The sequence below is a fragment of the Notamacropus eugenii genome, chromosome 1, assembly GCF_028372415.1.
Source record: "Notamacropus eugenii isolate mMacEug1 chromosome 1, mMacEug1.pri_v2, whole genome shotgun sequence".
Lineage (NCBI taxonomy): Eukaryota > Metazoa > Chordata > Mammalia > Diprotodontia > Macropodidae > Notamacropus > Notamacropus eugenii.
The window spans coordinates 641,150,025-641,175,995 of NC_092872.1; the positions used below are offsets into that span (position 1 = coordinate 641,150,025).

The 25,971-nt window shown below is 35.8% G+C and overlaps 1 protein-coding gene across 3 annotated transcripts in view; it reads left to right on the forward strand.

Annotated features, from left to right (window-relative positions):
• Positions 1-25,971, forward strand: part of WDPCP (WD repeat containing planar cell polarity effector) — a 375,521-nt gene that overhangs the window by 54,641 nt on the left and 294,909 nt on the right. For all 3 annotated transcript variants that reach the window (XM_072635424.1, XM_072635425.1, XM_072635427.1), the window contains exon 2: positions 10,533-10,648. The gene's annotated coding sequence lies outside the window, so the exon portion shown is untranslated. The remainder of the gene's footprint in view (positions 1-10,532; positions 10,649-25,971) is intronic.

The following is a 25,971-nucleotide window of genomic DNA, read 5'->3' on the forward strand; positions in this document are numbered from 1 at the left end:
TTTCCATACACATTTGAAAATCATGATCTGTAATATCTTTAAGGGATGTATAGACCCATTTAAACTTAATATAACATTTTGTTCTAAAGGAGGTCAATTTTAAAATGAAATAGAGAATCTAATTAAATATTTGTATTAGAAAATTATCCCATTACTTTTCTCTCATGTGGGAAGACAGGAATCAAGCAATTAACTATCTATTATATTGTTATAAATATATATGTATATATGTATATATACATGTGACATTTTCTGTTCAGCCTTAGTATTTCTTTATAACTGAAATGGCACATATTCAGTAGCTTAGAGGTCATTCTTCACCTGGCCAGGAGAGGAGTTCTGTACCAACAAATTTCTTGCTTTCCTTGAGATTCTTGTAGCAACTTTCTATGATTTTCTGCCAAATAGATTTTACTGGGTTAACTGCACGGCACAATAGGTTTTTTTTTTTTTAAAGTACTAAACTTCAATCACAAAACTATTTACAACTCAAACTATATGATTTTTATAAAAAATAAGACTAACTTGTTTTAATAAATTCTTTTAATTTAATAAATTGTTTTTCATTGTTATTTCTTGCATTAAAGTGAGAGAACTCTAACTTTTTAAAGTATTTTTGAGTGAAATCCTATTAGACTTGTTTCATCTTTTCTTTCAGCTATTTAAGGTTGGCCTCCATTTTATGGATTTTTTTCACATATAGCACTCTTAAAGGCTATTTAACTATTAGAAAGATGAGGTTACCCCCCAGTGTTAAAATCATGAATCCATGTGATATTGAGTATTTATTTAAAAAGAAGCACCCCCCAAAGCACACTATGTAACTTCTCTTCTTAGAAGTTTTAAAATAATTCATGTCAGATAATTATTCCTTTTAAAACATTTTCTTTGTATAGATAATTTTCCTACTATAGCAAATTACTTTTTTATAAGTATTAATACACGTGATTTGAAACCTGGAAATTAATGCCTGAGGAAGAAAGGACGTTTGTAGAACTATTTAAAGCCAACTCTTATTGCTGACATAGAATGAATAGCTGTGACTTTGCAAATTAAATTTGAACTGGAATTTTCTTTCTTAGAATGTTTGCACTTTTTAAAAACTGTAAAAGTGAGCAATCCCCTTCTAATGTTTTGCACTGTTACTTAATGTAAAGATCTGTAAAATGTAAGCACATATAGCCTGTTAAACTTAGTTTGCTTCTAGATTTTTTCAATAATGTGACAATTTCTAATAGTAAGGTTGATTTGATGATGTTAATAATAGCAATAATAATAATAATATATTTATGTAGCATTTACCATGTGCCAATACTGTGCTAAATGCTGTATAATTATTATCTCATTTGATTCTCACAGCAACCTTGGGAGATAGGTGTCATTATTAATGATGTTCTGAAAAAATTTATTCAATAATAAGTAATTTAATTACATTATTTAAGATTTTTTAGGAGTTTTTATTTCATATTAGTTAGTTAATGTATAGAGAAATACTTTGTCAATATTTAATTGATGTAAAATTAGCATCATAATTAATACTTTCCTTGCCTAAAGTCAGGTTACTGGACCACATTATATCTTAATTGATTTTCTAGCCCTAAGATCTCTCATTCTACATAGCTTTCACATTGCAAATAATCTAATTGAACAATTAATTGTTAATGTAACTAAGTTAAATTTAATATTTCTTCAGTTTGCTTTGTCTGAATTGTAAAACATAAATAAACCTTGAAGTTAGTGTGTTTGGAGCTAGTAATTTCCCTTTTTAAAAATTTGACAGATTATAGATTTAAATTTGACAAAACTTGAGAGATACCAGTAAACAAGATCACTCCCATATACAGAGAAAAGAAAAAAGTATAATATGAAACCACAAATCTCAATTACATTATATATTCATTTGAAAAAACATTTATTAAAAAATATTTAGCACATTGAATACGGCAGTTTAGTACTATTCTGTCTGCTCCTTCTGTGTGTTTTATATGTTTCATTAATACTCTTTTCCTTTCCTTTTTCTTTTTTTGATATCACTGCTGTTTTTCCCTTCCTCTTCATATATCTCTTACTCCTCTCACAAACAAACAAAAACCACCCTGTCTTGTAACAAATATGTGCAAGCAAACAAACAGATTTACTCATCGTCCACGTCATAAAATATGTCTTAATCTGTAGCCAGTCGCTTCTTTGTTAAGAAGTAGGTTTGATTAATTGTTGGTCTTCTATAGTCATGGTTTTTCATTGTGTTAATAAAAGTTCATGAGTCTTCAAAAATTGTTTTCCATTACAATTCTATATAAATGGTTTAACCTGATGTCACTGACTCATTTCTAAATTAGATCATTACAAGTCTCCCCAGGTTTTTACACATACTGCAAATTATAAACTCTTTAAAAATATTTAGTATTATGCTCTAAACGACTATCAATAAACATGAAGGTTTTAGTATACAAAGAACAGAAAAGAGGGTTCTGTGTGTAACTGTGAACTTCCATTATATGCAGTTGTATATGTTAAATTTAACAATAATAACAAAACTGCCCTGCTTGTCTGCGACCCCTGTTTTGAACTTTCTTCTGGTCATTTTGTGTATTTCATGGATACTCTGTTCTTTCTGTTACTCTCTTTTTTTTGCATCTTTCTCACTGTCTACCACTTTCCTTCAACCCAAATTAAAGGCTTCCTCTATATCAAGTAAGGAAACAAAATAAATCAAGACACTGGCTGTGTTAGAAAAGTACATCTCAAGCTACATCTCTCTGCTAAGAGGTGAGAGGCAGACTTCATCATCCGCGATCATCTGAATTAGATCAGTCATTGCACTGATCAGAGTTCTGAAGTCTTTCACAGTTGTTTTCCATTACATAATTGTAGTCATTGTGTCTACTATTTTCCTACTTCTGCTTAATTCGCTCTGCATCAGTTCATAAAAGTCTTCCCAGATTTCAAGCAATCTGTTCCTATTTCCCATTTCTTGTGGTGCAATAATATTACATTACATTTGTATATCCTAATATGGTCAGTCATACCCCAATTGATGACATTCATTTTACTGCAAGTTTTTTTTTTATTACAACAAAAAGTTCTGCTATAAAAAGTGTTTACATATGGAACCTTTCCCTCTATTTTTTTTTTTTTTTACCTCAGTGAGGTATGTGCCTCATAGTAGAATCCCAGGTTCAAAAGTCTCTTGCGTTGCTGTGCTTTTTGAGTATTTCTAAATTGCTGTCTAGAATTAAAGCAATTCACAGTTCTGCTAACAGTGCATTATTTACCCATAATCCCACAGCCCTTCCAACGGTGGCCACTTTTCTTTTGTTATCTTTGCCATTCAGATCAATCAGCAAGTTTTTATTAAGTACCTACTACATGCTGGTCAGTGTTCTGGGTGCTAGGGATGGAAAGCAAGAAAATGAAACATTTGCTACTGTTGAAGACCTTACATTTTTTGAGGGGGAAGATGGCTTGTAAGTCTAGTGATAAATAGAGAATTAATATATGCAGAATAAAAAAGATAAACACAATTATTAAAGGTAATTAAAGATAGTGTAGTTAGGGAGGGTAGACATTAGTAGTTAAGGGAATCAGGGAAGACTCTGTAGAACATGGTGCTCGAGATTCATCTTGAACAAAGAGGGATTCTATGAAGTGGAGGTGAAGAGAAAATGCATTCCGTTCTTATGGGATCACTAGTGCAAAGGCCTTTGTGGAGATAGGAGATGGGGTACCATGTGTGAATAACTGGGAGGTGACCAGATTGAATGGGCTGTAGATTTCAGGAAGGAGAGGAATGTGTCAGGAAATTGGAAAGATACTTTGGGGCTAGGTTTTGAAAAGCTTTAAAAGTCAAACAGTAGAATTTTTATTTGGTGCTAGAGGCAATAGAGCAATTGGAGCTTATTGATTAAGGAAGTGACATTGGCAAACTTGCAATTAAGAATACTTTGACATCTGTGTGAAGGGTAGATTGGAGTGAGGAGAGACATGAGGCAGAGAGAAAAACTAGGAGGCCATTGCAATAGTCAGAGTGACAGGTGATGAACGGATGAACTAATCCTCTCATCAGCTATTGTGTGAATAAAGAGAAAGGAACAGATGTGAAAGATTTTGTAGGAGTAAATCATGTGGGATGAGTGAGAGTGAGGAATCAAAGATGACAAGGGAGTTGTGAATATGGGGAACTGGAAAGACAGTGGTGCCTTGGACAGAAATAGACAGCTCTGGCAGAGGGGAAGGTTTTTTGGGGAAGATAATGAGTTCTGTTTTGGACAGATTGAGTTTGATAAGTCTCTATGACATTCAGTTTGAAATGTCCAAAAGGGAGTTAGTGATGTGAGATGAGTGCTCAGGAGGGAGGTTGAAGCTGGATATATAGATCTGCATGTCATCTTCATTGAGATGATAAGGAAACCCATAGAAGCTAATGAAGTCATGAAGTGAGAGAATATAGAGAGAAGAGAAGACTCTCCAGGACAGGCTTAGGATCACAATATGGATGATGGGTCAGCCAAGGGCACTGTGAAGAAGCCATTAGTTAGGTACTAGGTAAGCTAGAAGGGAGTGGTGTCATGAGAACACATTGTCAACAATGTGAGTCATGGAAGGGCAGTCAAGGAGGGTAAGGACTAAGAAAAGATCATCTGATTGGTCTATTCAGAGATCATTGATGACTAAGAAGGGAGCAGATTCAGTTGAATGATGAGGTCAGAAGCAAGATTGCAAAGAGTTGAAGACTATGAAGGCAATTCAAATAGGCAGCTTTATCAAGTTTGACTGAGAAATGGGGGCAAGATATAAGATGGTAGAGAGTATATTAGGATTTGGTAAAGGTTTTTGAAGGATGGGGAAACAAACATGTTTAAAGGAAGTAGGGAAGAAATCAATACAGAGGAACTAATAGAGGATGAGATTAAAAATTAAAGAATAAATGATTGAGGAGCAATCTACTGGGCATCAAGGAAAGATGTAGAGTGTTGGCCCTTGGCAAGGAGAAAGGCCACTTTATTATCAGAGACTAGAGGAAAAGAAAAGAGTAAGGTATGACGTCAAGGAGTTTGAGATGAAGAGAAGGGAAGAAGAAGAACTCATGACAAATGACCTCACTTTTTCAGTATAATAAGAAGATGTGAGGTAGGACTTCAGTTGTTTTAATTTGCATTTCTTCTCTTAATGAATTGAACATTTTTCATATGGTTACTGATAGCTTGCATTTCTTATTTTGAACAGAATACATTCTTGTTGAATTTAATTTGATTGGAGAGATACTTAACAAGATGTTTTATGATTTCTGAGCAGGAAATAGTAATTATCAGGGTGGATCATGGGATCAGGATAGGCTATGTGAAATTGATAACATTTGAGTTGGACTTTAAAGGATGGGTTGGAGCTCAACAGCTAAAAAGGAGGAAGAAAAAATTTTTTGAGGTACCAGGAAATGTCTGAGGAAAGTCATGGAGTTTGGGAAACCCCAGGGCATATTTGCATCTTAGAGATGTCCGATTTGACTGGAAGATAGAGTTTGTGGCGAGAAATAGTATATGAGAGGCCTGGAAGGGTAAAGGTGATGCCCAAATGAGAGATAATAATGGTATATACTTGAGTGTTGGCAGTGGAAATAGAGAAGAGTGGATATTTGTAGAATATATCAATGTAGAATAGACAGAGAATGTTAAGTGATAATGATAGGTGAGGAAAAGGGAAGAAACAAAGATGACATAAAGTCTTTGAACCTGAAAGGAGAGTGAGTGAATGGTGGTATCACAGGCAGAAGTAAAGTCAGAAGAAGGTGTAGGTTTACAAGGGGAAGATGAAAAGCTCTCTTTTGGATATGTTCCATTTGAGATGCTGATGTAATATCCAGGTAAAAATGTCCATTACACAGGTGGAGATCTGGGTCTGCAGCTGAGACTGAGAGGTTAGAGCTAGAGATACAGATCTGGAAGTGATCTGTGAAGAGCTGATGAGCTGATTATTGACATTATAGATGGCAATTACAATTTGCTGTATCTGTATCTTACTTTGTATATATTTATCTGTATCTGTCTATACATTTTTTAAAGCAGGGTGGATGGGGGAGTGTTAGAAGGCAGGTGAACATGAGGACCAACAAAACTGCATGGCGGAGAATGTAAGAACAAAACTGTTTAAAAAAACAAACAAACAAAATGTACTCAGAGGTAGACTGTGAACAGAGGGAAGATATAACTAATTCTTAAGGGGAGGGGGTGATGGCATTCTGAAAGGAAGGATGGGGGTCTTGGGAGGAAATATCCTTGTAAAACATGGATTCTAAAAGCAAAAATTATAGGCCAAGGAAGTCCAGCCTGGGATTGGGGGGAAATGAGTAGTATTGTCAAGTCCCCCATTTCCCTAGATCTCCTGAGCTGCAAGGAAACAGATAAATGAGGCCCTCTCCTTTCCTCTTAGCTATTTCTCATTTAGTGTTTGACACTCTAGGTTCTAGTCCAGCCCCATTTCAGAGAGTGTGGAGAGGGCAGGAGAAAGAAAGGGTGGTATTGGGTTCCCTCTTCTACTCCCAGTAAAAAGTTTGCTCCAACCTCTACCCTTGGGAGTAATCTTGACCGGGTAGAAAGGAGAGAGAAGGGGTGGTGTACCCATACATATATGTGTACGTATCTATGTACACCCACATACAGACATGCACATATATCCTTATGTGTTCACAGAAAGAACCTTGAGGAACAGGCACATTAAAATGTCAGAGAGAGAATGAGGAGATAGAGAAGGAAGATTTAGAGGAGTCAGAGATAGGTTAGGAAAGTTTGGTATCGGTAAAGCTGAGGACGGGGAGATATCTACATGAAGAGCCTAATGGGTGGTGTTAGATACTGCAGAAATATTGAAGAACATGAGGCCTGAATAAAAGGTCTTTGGCTAACCTCAAGGGCATGAAAGAGTTTTGTTACAGAAATTCCTTTTAAATAAATAGTATATATTATAATATGTTTTATGTATGGTACCTAACATGAGAAGTGATGCGAAAGATTTCATGGGAGAGAAATTCAGTATTATCAGAAAAGAAAGCATAAGGGAGAAGGAAGGGAACAGTCATTTATTAAGATCCACTGTGTCAGGCCCTGTGCTGAGTGCTTTACAAATTTGTTCAGTTTCAGTCCTTTCCGACGCTTGGTGGCCCCATTTGAGGTTTGCTTGGCAAAGATACTGGAGTGGTTTGCTATTTCCTTCTCCAGAGCATTTTTACAAGTGAGGAAACTGAGGCAGACAGGGTGATGTGACTTGCCCAGGGTCACTAAGTTCTTAAGCGTCCTCCGCCTGATTTGAATTCAGGAAGGTGAGTCTTCCTGACTCCAGGCCAGCACTCGGTGGGTGCACTATGGCACCACCTAGTGGCCATAGAGAGATAGGTTCTGTTATCCCCATTTTATGGTTGAGGAAACTGAGGCAGATAGAAATTAGATGACTTGCCTAGGTGACTATCATACAGATAGTAAATATGGAAGACTGGGTTGGGAACTCAAGCCCTCCTGACTCCAGGTCCAGCACACTGTCCATTGTGACTCCTGGCTGAGTGGGTACATCCGTCATTTGCTATCTATGCTATATATGTACTGTCTAAAGAACTAGAGGAGGTCAGTGGAGTTTGCCTCCCTATGGCAGGGTCATAGGAGGACTGAGACAAAAATTGCCAATGAGCAGAGGCCAGGGATGGGTTTTGATTGGTATCATAGGAGGGATCATCCATATCAGTGATACAAAGATCCACTAACCCCTGAAGCACCTTGCTCTCAACCCCAGTCGTTCACAACTCTTGACAGGGAGCAGTAGAATTCAAAGTGGGTCTGTAGGCATACATCTGTTCATTGCCAAACATGCCGTTAGCTTTGCATCATCTCTACTTTTATTAGATTTTTCCTTTGCTCATGATTTCTACAGTGCTTTATTTATTGTTCATTATTTAAAATACTCTGTTCAGAGTTCTTAGTGCCATGGAGACTTTGAGTACCGTGCTGTCTAGATCCAGTCAACACGTAAACAAACATACAAATGTCCAATAGGAAAATTCTATTTAATGCAAAACACCTGATTTCAAGACGCACTTTTCATGTAGAATGGGGGTGAGTAGATATTTTCCCTTATGAGTGTTCACGTTACAATATTCCGCATACTTCAGGCTCACCAGAATACGGCCCTCCAGGCTATTCAGTGGTTTAATCATCACCTGATGAAATGGGGAAGGTTTTATTATGGGCTTCATTTTCCTGAGAATTGTGAGAGTAGAATAGCTTGTTCTTTTAGCATTCCAGGTATTTGTGTAGCACTAGGCAATGCCTGTTCTGTCAAGCCTCATCTCATTCCTTGAAAAAATCCTTTACCCTCAAATGATAGATTCTGTAAATTCTTATTTAGAAATTTAACTTAAACGTCAGCATCATTTATTAAGTACCCATTGTTCGAATAGGTCTTAATTAGAATAATGATATATTAAAAAAGCAGACAATTCCTGCCTTCAAGGTACCTGTAATCAAAATGAGATATGCTGGGAAATGCACTTAAGAAAACAAATAACAAAAAACACATACATAGCTAATGACAAGAACAGCGGTATGCCAGTACTTTTAGCTAGCTATAACAATAACTAACATGTATAGAGTGTTACTGTGTGCCAAGCACTGTGCTTAGTGCTTTATGGTTGTTATCTCATTGGATCCTCACAAACTTCTCTAAGAGGTAGGTGCTATTGTTACCTCCGTTTTACAGATGAGCAAATAGGCAAATAGTGAAGTGACTTGCTCAAGGTCACGCAGCTATTAAGTATCTGAAGTCTTCTGAATTTAGAGGATCAAAAACAAGCTTTCTAAAAGGAGCTGTCAGTGGTAGCGGGGTGGGGAACCTAACATTTGGTAAACTCCATGCAGACATTTATTAGTTATCATGTGGAATGTCGAACTTTGTCTTCAGAGTGGTAGGGACCTTCAGTTCCCACTTTGTATTCAGAGATCCAGCCAAGCTGACCTTCCCTTACTTTGTCCCCCATGATGCCCCATGTGCTCTCTCTGTGCTTTTCTGTTCATGCTCAGATGCAGTCCCTCCTCCCCACAGCCTCACCACTGGTCCTCCTCTTCCTCCAGGGCACACCTCAAGCACTCCTTTCACCATGAAGTCTTGCCTGATCCCTCCCTGGCCACCCTGTATTCACCTCTTTGCACATTTATTAACTTTGCACTCATGCTATATATATATTTTTGGATGCACTTGTATATATAAACTTAAAATGTCATCTGTTTGCCAGTGGTAATGGTTTCATTCTTTGTACTTGTATCTCCAGCCCCTAGTGCAGAACCATAAGAGGTACTTCATAAATACCAAGTGATTGATTGATTGATTCCTCCCTTGTGGTTTTGTTCCTCCTCATGAACAATTAATGGATTTGCTAACAGGATCTGTTGTCAGCTCAAGAATGTGAGTTTCAGCCTGAAGTCTGTAGGTGTTGGTAAATGTGGGCTGTTTATCAGATGCAAAGAGTGAAATCAAGGAAGTAGATTGTGATATAGCCCTCCATAATAAAAAGAAAGTGAGATTTCACACAGCGGCACCTTTTGTGGCGTTCAGGATCATTTGTGGTGCCCAGCTTGGTGTGAACACTCTCTGTTTAATTACAGTTGACGTTCATATGATGCTTTAAGGCTCACGAAAGACCACACACATTGTCCAGTCTGACCCTCACGCCAGCCTATGAAGGACGTACTGCAGGTAGTGTTACCCCCATTTTGTAGAAGAGGAAACTGAGGTCAGAGAGGTTAAATTACTTGTCTGTGATAATATTAGTAAGCGTCAGAGACAAGATTTGATCCCAGGTCTCTCCTGAGGATACATCCAACTGTCTTGTCACTGTGTCATCCTTTTCTTTTTCATCTATTCCTCAACCAGATGGCTTTATACTATTTCTTGTGGGATTCATGAGTGCTCATTTTCTTCCTTTGAACATATGAGAATTTGAGTGTTGATTTTGCTTTAGATATCATTTCAAATTGGTATGTAAAACAACTTGATCCGTATTTGGTTATTTCTGAAACTTACCTATGGTGAAAGATATAGTACTTAATTTGCTCAAATAGATGATGAGATGACTAAGTCAAATTTCCCTCCTAACACTTTAATTAGAATTTTATGCTGTATTTAAGTCTACCACAATATACTTAGGAGTATGTTGAATAAGAGGGAGTGGCAGCTTTAAATAGATCATAAAAGATAATCTATTTAAAACATAATTTGGTATTTCTAAGAAAAAAAGACTTATCAGTCTAGAATAATACATTCTAATAAAAGTAGACTATAAAATTTCCTTAAGTACAGGAATTTTTTTCTACATATACCTCTATGTATAATGTAACAGGTAATATTGGGTTTTAGAGGAATGCTAACCATTATGTAGCCTCTCTTAATAAATGATTTTATTGTTATTTTTTGTACCTCATAAAATTTGTACTTGCATATGGTAAACTTATCTTAGACTTAAATATCTGATTTATGGTTTGGCTTTTCTATTACAGACCATTCAATCTGGGACGTAGCCAACTTTTCATTAAAAGTTCTTCAAAATATAATACTGCTGTGGAGAGAAACTTGATTCCTTGTGATTACATCTGTATAAGATCTTTCTCAAATTGTAAGTAGATAACTTTCTATTTAAATTCTGCATAGTTTATTTCTTCCATAAGAATGAATATGATATTTTACCTTTTGAAATTGTAGCTCTGGGGTCACTATCCTAGCTCCTGTTCACATTGACTAGAGAGATCCCTAGAACATGACTGTTACATCCCCTCGTGACTCTAGGGGGTATCCTAGAGGGGATGGGAGCTCATTTCTAGAGCTATCCTCACCCTGATTGTAAGTTGATACCTCTCAGTCAACCAGACACAATTAGGTTTTAGAAATCAGTATTTAGGTGGTACAAAGATATGCCCATAAAATCTATAACACAGACAAAATCCAGCAGAAAATGGACTCAAGCTTAGAGAATGTGAGCCAGTCCTCATCCTTACAAAAGGTTTTGTCAGATATTATACTGAAGTCAAGTTGTTTCTCTACTATTCCCCTTTGTCTATCAGTCTAGTAGCCATCTCAAAAGCAGAAATTAGGTTAATTGGATATTGCTTGTTCTTAATTAATTCATACTGATGCCTAGTGATGTAATATCTTATTTCTATGGGCTTGCAAATTATCTATTACTAAATCTAGAAATTTTCCAGGTATCAATATAAAGCTTATAATTCAATAATTTCACGAATTTACCATTTTCCTATTTTTTTGAAATGGAAATTATATTTGCTCAATCACATCTGTTGAATTCTTTCATTCCCCTGAGATGTCAGTGGTTTATATTAGAGATTCGAACCTATGTAATGTGGCTAGGTATTCTGTTGTGGTTTTCTTTCCTGTCTTGGCTTTGAGTTCCCTCTTAATAATGTTAGTTTTATGTTTACAGTGTGAAGATTCTTTATTAGAGAAGTAAGCAGAAGGATTTATAAATTGATTTTTTTTTTAAGAGTTGAAAGGGACCTGGCACTAATAGCTAAACCTCTTGAATTTTGACAGTTGACCTCTGCCCAAGCATCCTTTCCTTGTTTTCTTTTTATTCCCTTCAAACATAAATTTTTCAATTTAGATTTTTATGTTTGAGCTTTTTCTATGCTTTAGCTTTTTTTTTTGACACTATGTTTAGTTCTTTCCAGTTTTTTAAATTCATCCATGATTATGTGGCCCTCTTCTGTATTTTAAAATTAAAATTTTTAATTAACAAAAATAATTTTCCCTCCCTCCCCATACACAATTTAAAAAAAGAAAATCCTTTTAACAAATATGCACAGTCAAAAAACCCAAATTCCCACATTGGTCATATCCAAAAAAATGTATGCTTTATTCTAAACTCTGAATGCATCACTTTGTCAAGAGATGGATAGCTTGCTTCTTCATCAGTTCTCTGGAATCATGGTTGCCTGTTGCATAGATCAGAGTTCTTATGGCTTTCAAACTTGTATAAATTGTTCTCCTGGTTCTTTTCAGGAAATTGCAACGTTTCATACAAGTCACATAGTTGGACGTGTCATATGCCTCAGTTACCTCATCTGTAAGATGGGAATCATAACAGTGTCTACTTCATAGAGTTGTTGTAAGGATCAAATGAGATAATATTGCAAAGCACTTAGCACTCTTCCTGGCACATTAGTAGGAGCAACATAAATACTTACTATTTACTCCTAACCCTTTCTGAGTTATCACTCGGTCCTACTTTCTCTTGTTTCATTTGCTAGTTGCCTCTGTGTTGTCTGTTCTTTAACACTCACTTTTTGATGTCCCTAGTTCTTCCATTCTGCTTCCAGACCCTTGAAATTTCCCTGTTGTGGAACTGGGTGGATATTTTGTAGATGACCTTCGGTCAGGTTTCCGCAGCCAGTTTGAATACTCTTCAACATCGTTCCAGTTCACCGTGGAATTTTTGTACTTCATCTAACGCCTATAATTAATTGTTTGAGATTTATTCTCACTAGGTTGGGGTTCCAAGGTACTCTGTTTTACCATTTACTTTATTTTTTAAATATGTTTTTATTTACCTCTGTTTTTAACATCATCATAGTTATTTCCAGTGTCTTTTCCTCTACCCTCCCACAGAGCCATCCCATATAACAAATAGGAAAAACCTCTGCACAGCTGATGAGTACATTTAAAAGACCAAAAACATGTTCAAAAACACCTGTAGAGCTCTCACCTCCACAAAGAGCTGTACTTAGTGCTGGGGATACAGAAGGAGACAAGACAGTCTCTGCCCTCAAGAAGCTTATGATCTAATGGATTTGTATGAAATCATGCATTTTCCTGAAAAAGAACCAGGAAAACAATTTATACAAGTTAGAATGCCATAGGAACTCTGATCTATGCAACAGGCGTCCTTGATCTTGATAATTTTATTGCATTTGCTTTTGATTTTTTTGTGGAGGTGTGTGTGTGTAGCTGTTCTCATTTACATCGTTAGTTTAGTCATTCTCTAGTCATTATGCATCTGCTTTCTTTCCATTTCTTTGCTATCACAGAAGTACTGCTGTAAGTATTTTGGTGCATATTACTTACTTTAAATGGGATTGGGTGATTTGATTGATTGATTCAGTCATTTCCATACCTTACATAAATGTATGTTTTTAGAAATGAAACTTTTCCTCTGATGACTGCTTTAGCTGTATCACAGTTATTGTTTCGTCTCGTAGTTCTCATTCACTTTCCTCACACAAAACAACCCAACTGCACATTGCAGGCATTTTCACTGTCTGACTCCCCTACCTAAAATACTGTCCCTTCTCATCTCCACCTCCTGGTTTCCATCAAGTCCCAGCCAAAATCCAACCCTCATAGAGGTACCCAAAGGGGACAATACTACCCTCTGGGGGACACTGCAATGATTCGAGGCAGGGCTGGTAGTAGCCTTGGGGGCAGTTGAGGTGCATTGAATAAAAATAAGTAAGCATAAGGAAAGAAGAGAAGAAAATTTTGAAAAACCATTCATACATGTTTCATCTGTTGTGTAACAGAATTAAAGTCATTGTGATTACATTATTTTCCAAATAAACACACAAAATGCAAGTTATAACCCATCAGTGGTCAAGTCCACCAACAGGTCTTAACAAGCAGTTATCGGCAGGTGAGCCTGTCCTGCATTGTTAGGAGGTCCAGCATGCATCTGCAGGAATACGTATGTGTAATGACTTGTTTACAATACGATTCTATACAGTTACATGACATAATATTGCATCATCAAAATTTCAGTGTGGGAAAAACGCAAATTTACAATAAATTATTAAACTTAAGATGCAACTTAAAAAATATATACATATATATTTAAAATTATGCAAATTTTGTAAAATGTTAAAGGATTAAAGAAAGTAGATTTTCAGGGGGACACTGAATAATTTTTTTAAAAAGGGGAGGGAGGCCAAATGAGTTGGGGAACCTGTGTTCTATAAGAAGCCTTTTCTGATGCCCTTAATGTTTATTGTCTTCATTTTATCCCATATGTGTGTGTATATCTATCTTGTTTATACATACTTGTCATGTTGTCTTCCCCCTTCTATTATGAACTGTTCAAGGACATGGACTATCCTTTGCCTTTCTTTGTATCCCCAGCACTTAGCACAATTCCTGGCACCTATTAGGCACTTTAAAATGCATATTGACGGACTTTCTATGATGTGTTTTTGACCCACTTATTCATATCATTATCAGGTCTCTAGAACAGTATCTTTTACTTGAGTTACTTGTTTTAATTGCTCTTTTTATTGCATTATGGTTTGTAAAGGATGCGCTTAGTATTTCTGGAATTAGTTTATTATTAGTTTATGGAATCTACGTGTCCTGTCTTGAATGTGGGCTGCTGGTAGCTGTCCTACTTGCAGGCATCAGGATAATGGAAATGACTAACCCAATACAAGCAAATGGGCTAGAAAAGAATCAGTTTACTTAGCCTGTCAGAAACAGTTGCCAGACACATGGCAAGGTTTTATGTTGGTATTTCTGATGCGGATTTAGTCGAGCCCCAGTGCCTTGCCTTGTCTCTCTCTTTCTCCCTGGAGAAGATGGTGGTACCAGGGCAGGCCAGGTTGAAGTGAAAAATCTGTCAAGTTGGAGAAAGCAGGAGCCTGCCTCAGTGATTGTTTTGTCTAGAGTCAAGTAGGTTCTTAGGGACCATGTCCCTGGTTAGCCTTCCGTTAAGCATGAAATAAAATATAACTGATACCTACCTATGTGACAGGGGTTATTGCATAACAGAATCCCCTATAGTCTCATCTGGTCTGTTGCTGAGGGACTTCCTTCTTGAAGTTCTTTTTTTTTTTTTAATTTTATTTTCAATTCAGGAAACAAAATAAGAATTTCTATAACAGTACAATAAAAAAGATGATTGGACGTGAAACTGCAAATTTACCATGTACAACTTGCTGTTCCCTCCAAATATACCACAAAGTTACCATGTAAATTTCTTTTTTCCCCACTTTTTTTGTCTGCTTCCCCCTGCCATAGAGATGGCTCCTGTTAGACACAAACATGTATACACACACACACACACACACACACAATTATTCCATATATACTTCTATTTATTATTTCTTTTTCTGGATGCAGATAGAATCTCTTTATGTCCTTTATTTTTCATTTGTTTATTTATAATAGTCGAAATGACTTAGTTACTCAAAGTTGTTCTTGAAACAATGTTGCTGTTACTGTATACAATGTTCTTTTGGCTCTGCTCACCTTGTTCTTTATCATTTGTGCAAGTCTTTCCATGCCTTTCTAAAATCAATGAGCTGATCATTTCTTGTAGCGCAGTAATGTTCCATCACAACCATATTCCACAGCTTGTTCAAAAGATTTCTACACCCTTCCGGAAGTACATGTTGTTTCCTCTTCAACCCAGATGAGAATAAAGTTCCAACATTATCCGCCCTCCATCCTTGCTTGCTCCCTCTGTATTTTCTTCCTTCTCCACACCATTTTTGTAATAAAATTGCTCCCTTTCACCTTTTCTTACTCAAGTTTGTTTTTTAAAATCACCCCATCATAGACAGCTCAGCCCCAGCCTTTTCTTTCAAGCCACCTTAGTAATGATGAGTTTTAAGAATACTGAAAACATTTTCCTGTATATAAGTAAACAGTTTGACCTTAATGAGTGCCTTATAATTAGTCTTTACTGTTTTCTTTATATTCTGTATCTTTTACATAAAATTTTCCAACATGTTCCGGTCTTTTTGTTACAAATACTTGAATGTCTTTCAGTTTGTCAAATGACCTTTTTTTTATTCAGGATTATACTCAACTTTGCTTATCCAAGTTATTCTTGGATGCAACCCCAGCTCTTTTCCTCTTTGAAACATAATGTTCCAAGACCTATGTCTTTTAGAGTGGAAGCTGCCAGGTCTTGTGAAATCTTGACTATATTTCCACAGGATTTAAATGTTTTTTTTTTTCTTGTTGCTAGCAATATTTTTTTCTTAATCTAGAAGCTTTGAAACTTGGTTATGACATTTCTGTAAGTTTTCCTCCTCAGATCTCTTTCACATGGAGAATGGTAGATTTTTTTTCCTTTTTCTACTTTAGCCATTTGTTGTAGAACTTCAGGGCAATTTTCCTTAATCAATTCTTGTAATATCCAGATACTTTTTTTGTTAATAGCTTTCAGGTAGTTCAACAATTCTTCTATTATCCCTCCACTATCTGTTCACCAGATCAGTTAGTTTTCTTAAGAGATGTTTCAGATTCTCTTCTATTTTTCTATTTTTATTATTTTTTGGTGTCTTAGAACATCGTTTGATTCCTCTTACCCAATTCTAATTTTCAAAGAATGATTTTCTTCCTTAAGATTTTGGACTTTTTTTTTTCCAATTGGTTAACTTTCTTTTCATAATTTTCTTGGATTGCTTCCCCCCACCCCCCATTTTTTCTGGATTTTTCATATTTGATATTTTAATTCTTGTTTAAGTTCTTCCAAGAACTTCTTTCTGGGCTTGTGATTATTTGCCTACTCTTTGGGATAACAGTGCAATTCATTCATTCATTAATAAGGTTTTTACCTTTTGTCTAGGGACCTTTCTTTTTGTCTTGAGGATTTAGCTGTAATTCTATTATATCTGTTACATATTTCCTTTCTTTTGAGATTTGGGGTTTGGAGAAGTTTCTAGAATACAACTATTTTGTTATTTTACTGGAATGTTCTTTTATTAATATGAGCTGAGAAACAAGTCCTTTCATTTTTCTGGGACTTTTGATTCCTCATTTTCAAAATTCAAGGGTGGGTGAGATCACTTTCCAAGTTCCATTATAACTCTACAATCCTCTGACACTATGGTGTCATGAGGGAATAATGATCATGTTGAAGCTGAAGAATAAACAGAAGGCAGATGTATAACTAAAGAGAATGAAATAAAAGGATGCACCTTTTAAAAACTTAACCAAATGGGTATAAACTGGTGCAGATGTGTTGAGCACAAACCTATTTGGGGAGCAAGAGGATGGAAGTTGTAAGCAATTTACTAATTTTTGCAGTCATTTTCTAGGTTCTTGATAATTAATCCAGATCTAAGGAAAGGAATAATATGGAGGGATATATACAGGAGTGGAGAGGAAGGAGAATAAATATAGACAAAATATAGAAATAAGATGTCTTTTCTCTTTGATAAAAAGATAAAATGAAAACTATTTTATGGGGTTTTGTTACCATTTAAAAGTAACACCTTTTTTTTTCAGTTCCTGGATGTTATAAAAATGTCATCTAAATATTGACATGTGAAATGCATTAGAGTTGTTGGTGTAAAACTTCAGGCAATTGCAATTAAGATTTTTTTTCCTATTTAAAAACGAATACTATTTTTCTTCTATTTCAAGAATACTATCTTGCGGTAGCTTGGTGACTCAGTGAATAGAGTGCCAGGATGAAGTCAGGAAGATTCATCTTCTGGAGTTTCATATGTGGCCTCAGATACTTGCTAGTTGTGTGACCCTGGGCAAGTCACTTAACTGTTTGCCTCAGTTCCTCATCTGTAAAATGAGCTGGAGAAAGAAATGGCCAATCACTGTGGTATCTTGGTCATGGCAACCCCAAGTGGGGTCACAAAGAATTGGACACAACTGAAAACAATTGAACAACAACAAATATCTTTCTTTTTATTTGATCTTGCTAATTTTTTAGTGGTCTTTGATTTCGATCCTCTCACCCTTTTTTAAAACAATTACTCTAAATTGGCAAAATATTTCTACATTTAAACATTGCTCCAGATGAGAGTGTTTCTGTTTTCTCTTTTCTTCTACCAAATTGTTCAAGAGTGATTTGTGAAATCCAATATGTTTTAATTTTTTTCTTCAAAGTAGCTTTTCCTTTTGTATATTTGTGCAGGAATAACATAAATTCTTATTTGTGGCTTTAAAATCTAGATTTAATTATTACAATAGAAATCTTTCTAATTTTCCTGTCATTTCATTGCTATGATTGAGATCCTCAAAAAAAAAAAAAAAGAAAATTAAGTCCTCTTTATAGAACCCTTGCCTCTTTTTTGAAGATTATAAAGAGACTACAAAGGAATAAAAGATTTTTGTTTGTTTATGCAATCCTGTGTCGGGAGAGAGGAAGAAGAAGGCTGAGGCAAAGCTATTGAAGTTCTTTCATATGATACTGGGAGAAAAGAGAGAAGTCTCTTTGAATTAATGGAATACTGTGTGTAGCAAAATATTTAAAATGAATATCAGCAAACAAGATGTTCAAATGAACAAGAAACTAGAAAACGATTAAGCAAAGGTCAGTGCTGATCTTCAAATAATAGTGAAATTTAATTGGTCACATGAAATATGTAGAAAGAAGTAGGCCACATTTATAGGAATCATTGATAAATTGTTTAAATGTCAGAACTACTTACAGTACAGATAATTATATTAAATTTGTTAGCTTTATTTAGCTAAATGAGTTAAGCAGTTTCAGTAATACCCTGGCAAACTATTTTTCTAATTTTAAGTACAAAAAGAAATTTGTAAAAGATTTTGACAAAATTGATTTCAGAAAACTCAAGGGACTTATACTTTGGAATGATGACTAGGATATGTATTTAATCTGCAAATCTTTATAATTTCATTTTGCCTTTGAGTCGTATGTTGTATAGATTCTTCAAGAGTAGCTATCTATAGCTTACTGCTTCTTTCAGACATAGTTCAGACATAGTATTACCATGACTAGTATTTTTTTCAACTATATCGGTTATTATATTATTCCTCCATGGCATTTCAGTGAAGCATTAGCTGTGGAGATGAAATTGGGCTAAATTAAATTCAGAATGCTTTCCAAGTAATTGTTTTGCACAATTATAGGAGAAAAATGACTTTTAGATACATTTCTTCATTCTCTTTCCTCCTTGTCTACTGCTCACTTTTAAAAGATTCTCTAAGGCTTTTATTAATAGTTTTTCAAGTAACAGTTTGTTTTTTTTTATTACCCTATCCCTTCCATTACTCTGCCCTCTTCAATTGAATAGAAAAAGAAGCAACCCTACAAATCAAATCCCTCACTACATAGCTGTATTGTCCAGCAAACAAATTCCCATATTAGCCATGTCTAAAAATGTGTATCTTCTTTGACATTTTAAGTACACTATCTCTTTGTCAGGAAGCAAGAAGCATGTTTCATCTTCATTTTTTCAGACCTGTATGTTAATCAGAATTCAAAAATATTTTAAAGTTGTTTTCTTTATAATGTTATCATTGTATAAATTATTTTCTTAGTTCAGTCTGTATTAGTTTGTTCTGAAATTCTGCCCAATGTTCTCTGAAATAATCCATTTCATCATTTCTTATGGCACAACAATATTCCATTGCATTCACATACCATGATTCATTTCCCCATTTCTCAAAAAAGAAGACATGCCTTTAGTTTCCATTTTTTGACTCTCCTGAGAAGAGAGGCTATATTTTTGGACATATATATATATATATCCTTTTCCTCTTTCTTTAGGATATAGGCCTAGGATGCCAGAAGGCTGTATTCCCCTGGGGCAGTGGTGGAGAACTTGAAGCCTCTAGGCCACATGTGACCTTCTAGGACCTTAAGTGTAACCTTTTGACTGAATCCAAGTTTTACAGATCAGATCCTTTTATTAAGAGAATTTGTTCTGTGAAGTTTGAATTCAGTCAAAGGGTCACACTTGAGTGCCACATGTGTTCTTGAGGCTGTAGGTTCCCCATTCCTTCTTTGGGTTATGTTTAGGTATATGCGATACATATGTATATATGCCCAGTTTGGGAACTTTATGGGCATAGTTCCATGTTGCTTTCTTGAATGGCTAGACCAGATCACTGTTCCATCAACAATGCACTGGTGTACATGTTTTCCCACTACTCCAACATTTGTCATTTTCCTCTCTTGAAGTTTGTCAGTCTGATATATGAAGTGAAACCTCAAAGTTGCCTTAATATGCATTTCTCTGGGTGCTAGTGATTTAGAGCATTTTATGTGAATTTTGATATGTTGGATTTCCTTTGAAAACTGCCTGTTCATATTCTTTGACCATTTATCTACTGGGAAATGACTCCTAAACTTAAATCACTTTATATTTTGGATGTGACAGCTTCATTAGAGAAATCTGTGGCAAAGATTTTTTCCTTAGGTACCTATTTCCTTTCTAATTTTTACTACATTAGATGGATTTACACAAAACCTTTCTAATATGTAAGTATAATTTTTCATTATATCTTGTGAGATCCTGCTCTGTATCACTTGTTTAAATCTTAACTCTTCCCCTGTCCATAAATCTGAAAGGTAATTTCTTCTTTGCTACTTTAATTAATTTTAAAATATGACCTTTTAAATCTTGGTCATTTATCTATTTAGAGCTTATCTTGGTGTGCGATTGTTGTATTGTCCTAACCCAATTTCCTAACCCATGGTCCAGTCTCTCAAGAGTTGTTTTTTTTTTTTAAATAGTCCTTCCCCTAGTAACTGAGGTCCCTTGAGTTTATCCTTATGCTAGTATGCTTATTTGCCTCTATATGTTATGTACCTAATCTGTTCCTCTTCCGTACTCCATTCTGGTAAATCAGAACTGAGAGTCTACCTTCTCATTAAAAAAAATTTTTTTTGTTATTTTCTTTGAGATGCTTGACTTTTGTTTCTCCATGTGAATTTTATATTTTTTCCTAGGTTTACAAAATGTTTCTTAAAATCCTTTAAAGGCATCTTTATGGTTTTAAAGAATTCTATTACTTTTTAAAAATAAATTTTAAAATGCCCTCAAACCTGAAATATTTTTTACTAACTTTATAATATAATTTTATGCCTCTTAAAATGAATTTTTGTCTCAAAATTTGTTTTAAAAGATTACACTGTAACATTTTAGATTAATAGCACCCAATTTAAGTATTCAGTGTCAAACCAATCAAACTAACAAGGGATTACTCTTATAGAGCTAGAATAGAATTCATCTTCAGGAAAAAAGGTCAAAAATTTCAAGGGAATAATAAAAATAAAGTGGTAATAAATAGAGTCTAGAAATAAAAGATCTCAAAATATGCCTGAAAATAGTAATCATCAAAAATACTTATACTGAATTTGAACATTCCCCTGGACTCTTAAGATCTGTGACCTTGGGCAAATAACTTAATCTTTCCTCAGCCTCAGTTTCCTCACCTGTAAAATGACAATCCTAATAGAACTTAACACACAGGCTGTTGTGAGGCTCAAATAAGATAGTCCATGTAAAGTGTTTTTCAAAACTCTGTATAAATGCTAACTATAAGCACTGTTAGCAGTGCTTAAAAGTAGAGAAGTTGATCAGGGAAATAGATTTGGTACATGATATACAGAAGCATGCAGGCATAGCAGCATAGTATTCAAAACCCCTAAAGGCTACTGAGGGTAAGGAATCATGTCTGACAAAAACTTCTGGGAGAACAAGAAATCAGTTTGGCAGAGGTAGATAGAAATGAAGTTCAGTCCAGTATCTCACACTACGTAGCAAGATAAACTACAGATAGATACATGACCTAGACATACAGTATTACATTAAAGACAAATCATTGGAACAAGGGGAAAAGTGGCTTTTTTTTGAACTGGTTTTCCTTTTCTCATTTAGGTTGGAAGTACAGCAGCGTCTTGTGGACCAGCGCCAATACTGATAAGCACAGCAAGTTTAATCTTCCCCAGTTTTCCCATCTGGCCTGGTTCACCCCTTCCCAGGTAGCCTGGTGACTTTCTGCTCCAGGAGGCTCACTACACTGGTGCTAGACTCAGTGTGAATACTCAATCATCTCTAGCCCTCCTGTAGTTCAGAACTCCCAGACTCAAACACTCCACCAGCCTCATTCTCCCCCAGGAACAGGGAGTATAGTCATGCAACGCCATAATTGGTAGAAATAACTTTCATAATTATGGATTGAGGAAGAATCCATGACCAAACAAGAGACAGAGAGAATCACAGAACATAAAATGGACAATTTTGTTAACATAAAATTTAAAAAGTTTTTGCACAAACAAAACCATGAATTGAAATTAGAAGGGAAATAGTTAACTTTTTTTTTTTAAACCTAAATAGCCTTTGCAGCAAGTTTTTCTCAGAAAAGTTTGATGTCCTGGATGTATAAGGAATTGATTCAAATATGTAAGAAAAAGAGCCATTCCCCAGTAGATAAATGGTTAAAAGATATGAACTAGTATTTCTTAAAGGAATAAATCCAAGGTATTAATAGTCATATGAAAAATGCTCCAAATCACTAATAATTAGAAATAAATGCGAACTAAAATAACTCTGAGATTACACCTCTTACTTATCAGGTTGGCAAATATGACAAAAAAGGAGAATGATAATTGTTGGAGTGTCAGTAGGAAAAAAACAGGTATATTAATACACTGTTGGCAAAAATATGAACTTGTATGGCCATTCTCAAAATAATTTGGAATTTTGCTCCACAAGTCACTAGACTGTGCTTCATTTAGCAATGCAGCTGTTGGGGCTATGACCCTAAAGAGATCAAAGGGAGAGCAGAAAAGAATTTATCCAGGAGCTTTTTCACAGAATTTGAGCATTGGAAGGTCATATCAGTGACTCTCTAGTACAACTCATACACCAAAGGAATCTTTACTACGACATACCCCACAAGTAGCCATCAAGTTTCATCTCGAAGACTTCCATAGAAAGTGAACCTACTACACATCCCTAGGCAGCCCATTTCACTTTTGTACAAGTTCTAATTATTAAGGACATTTTTCTTGATGTGAGGGTTAGATTGACTTCTTTTCAACTTTCATCCGTTCCTCTTACTTCTGTTCTCTGGAACCAAACAGAACAGTTTGCCAAATTTAATCCTTTCTCCACATGATAGCCCTTCAATGCTAGAAGACAGACATCATGTCCTCCCTGAATGTTCTCTTCTCCAAGCTAAACACTTCTACCTGTTGGAAACTATCCATCTTTAAGGATGAATTACCATATCCTATAAAAAGCCTTTTCTGATTCCCCAAGTTGTTAGTACTCAGCCCCCAAGAATCACTTTGCATTTATTTTGAGTTTTTGCTGTATTTGCTTACCTGAGAACTTGTTTCCTTTCAGTAGGCTAGCAGGCTAGAAGTGTATTTTTTTTTTAGCTATGGTTGTACTTACTTTTTGTAAGTTATAAAGAAAAGCTCCCATAGTTTTTGAACTTTGAAGTATGCCTAGAATGCCACCCCCTTCACCTTTCCCTCATAGACTCCTTGTCTTGATTCAGTATTCTACTCAAGCACCCCCTTCTACATAATCCTTATTTTCTTTACTGGTTCTTCATCTATATCATGCATACCATGCCCACTAACTGGAGGTGTCCTCCAAGACTCTTTCCTGGACATTCTTATCTCTTTTCTCTGTACTATCTTTTCTTTGGTGATCTCGTTAGCTCCCATGGGTTCAATAATCACCTTTATATAGATAATTTCCAAATACTCATACTCAGGTGTGGTCTCTCACCTGAACTACAATGATGCTTCTTGGACATCGGAAACTAGATGTTCTGTAGGCATCAATATGTCCAATAGATAACTAATTATCTTTCCCTCCAAACCCTTTCCTCTTCTAAACTTCCTTGTCAGTGTCAAGAAAGACCCTCCCTATCACCCAGGATCATATCTTGAGGTTACACTCAGTATGATCCCCCCCTTACTTTCACTAACCCCACATATCAAATTCTTTTCTGAATCTTATCCTTTTTATCTTCACATCTCTCATATATAATGAACCTTTTTCTCTACTCACACAGTATTATAGTTCAAATCTTCCTTCCCTCTTACCAGTTTCTCTCCCTGCTGCCCCATCCATCCTCTGCCCAACTGCCAGAGTGATTTTTCTAAAGCATAGGTATGGTCATGTCACTTTTCTTCCCATCTCCCTTCCTCCAATGAGCTCCAGGGGCCCCATATTACCTCTCAAATATGAAGTCTGTTGGCCTTTAAAGCTCTTTATAACCTAATCCCTTCTTATCTTTCCACTTTTTTTACACTTTACTCCCTTCCACATGATCTGTGATACAGCTACACTGCCCTACTGATAGTTCCTTGAATTTAAGACTCCATCTCCCACTTCCAGACTTTTGTATTGGCTGTCCTCCCTGCCCTCTCACCTCTGCTTCTTAGTTTCCCTGGCTTTTTTCCAGACGAGTCTCACCTTCTTTAGGAGGCCCTTCTGGGGACCCCAACTATTAGTGCCTTTCCCTCTGAGATTACCTAATGTCAACTCCTTATGTATCTTGTACATAGCTAGTTTTTCATATATTTTCTATCCCATTCAGTTCCTTGAAGGCAGGGCCTGTTATTGCCTTTCTTTTGAGAAAAGTGTTTGGTATATAGAAAGTATTTAATAAAGGCTTCTTGACTTATTGACTGATTCTCTCCCTCCCCAACTACTGCTTTCAAATTACTGTGTATTTAGCTATTTTGTATTTACTTGTTTTTATTCTCTCTTTCTCTGTCTCCCTATACACACACGCACACACACACACAAGTATATATATATGTTTTTTTCTACATACACTTAGATATTTACTTATCTCCCCCAGTAGAATGTAAACTCTTTGAGAGTAGGGAGTTTCATTCTTTTTATTTCATTCCCCTGTCCCTAGTGCAGTCTCTGGAACATATTAGATGTTGGCTTATTGATAATTCTTTGCTAGTCATGTATTAGCTACATTCTAATAATAGTCCATATAAAATTCTGTTAAGGAATTTGGATCAAGTATTTGATCATTGTTGTTTGAGTAAAATTATAGGATAAAATTTACAGAATTATAGGCAATTAGTTGTGCAATGCCCATGAATAACCCTCAGTGCTTTTTATTTTCAGTACACTTTCCCAAAATTAACTAATCCTTTCATCATTTCTACACATGTGGGTCAATATGATTATCATCATACTTGCATGTAGGGACGTTGAGGCAGATTAAATGATTCACTAAGGGCTACTGAACGTATTTGTCATAGAAGGATTAGAATGAAGGCATTCCTGACTCAAGTTCTTTGGCTCTGACCATTAAGTAGATCATACCTTTTCTTGAGGCTTTAGGAGACTAGATCTTGCTAAAAATGAACTTTTATAGGATTATATTGAAAAGAGCTAACGTAACATATGTAACTTTTGTTGGTGATTTTTTATTGCCCCTTCTCCCCTTCCTTAAAATTCCCTCGGCATGTGTAGCAGCATGCCGCCTTGGTTTTACTCCTGCCTCTTTGGCTCCTCCTTCCTTCCTCACGTTCTCTACTCTTTCTAATGTGCGTAATGCCACCTTATTCACTGCGTGTTACCGGGCCCAGAATTCTAAGTGAGCGACTTCTGTTCTCAGGCTCAGTGATGACCCTGTACTGCTTACCTTCGTTTCCCTCCCATTTATCTCTGTTAAGGATATCTCTGTTCTCCTATTCACCCAGACTAGAAAACTTAGAAATCATTTTCTTTCTGTTTCCCCATATTTAATTAGCTTCCACACCATCTCAGTTCTTCCTTTTAAAAATCTTTCAGGTTCCTTCCTTCCTTTCCATCGTGACTACTTATGACACTGCTAATCTAGTCTCTGTTTACCTCTCCACTAGATTATTTAAATGAGCTCCCAATATGTCTCCCTGCCTTCAGTCTCTCCTCTCCCTGACCTGTTCTCTCTACTAATTTAATGTTTCCAAAGAACCTCTTGCTAGACGGTTTTTCTGAAAACTCCTTCTTCACTAGGCTAGAATAAAGCTATATTCATAGAGTTAGAGCTTAATGTCAACATTCATGTAGTACAATGTCCACGTTTCATATATGAGATATCCAAGGCCTTTAGCAGTGAGGTTACTTGCTTGACTTGACACAAGTGGATAGGGGGAGACAGAGAGACAGAAATTGAGAGACAGAAAGAGAGAGAGAGAGAGAGAGAGAGAGAGAGATACAGAGCGATACACAGAAAGACAGAGAC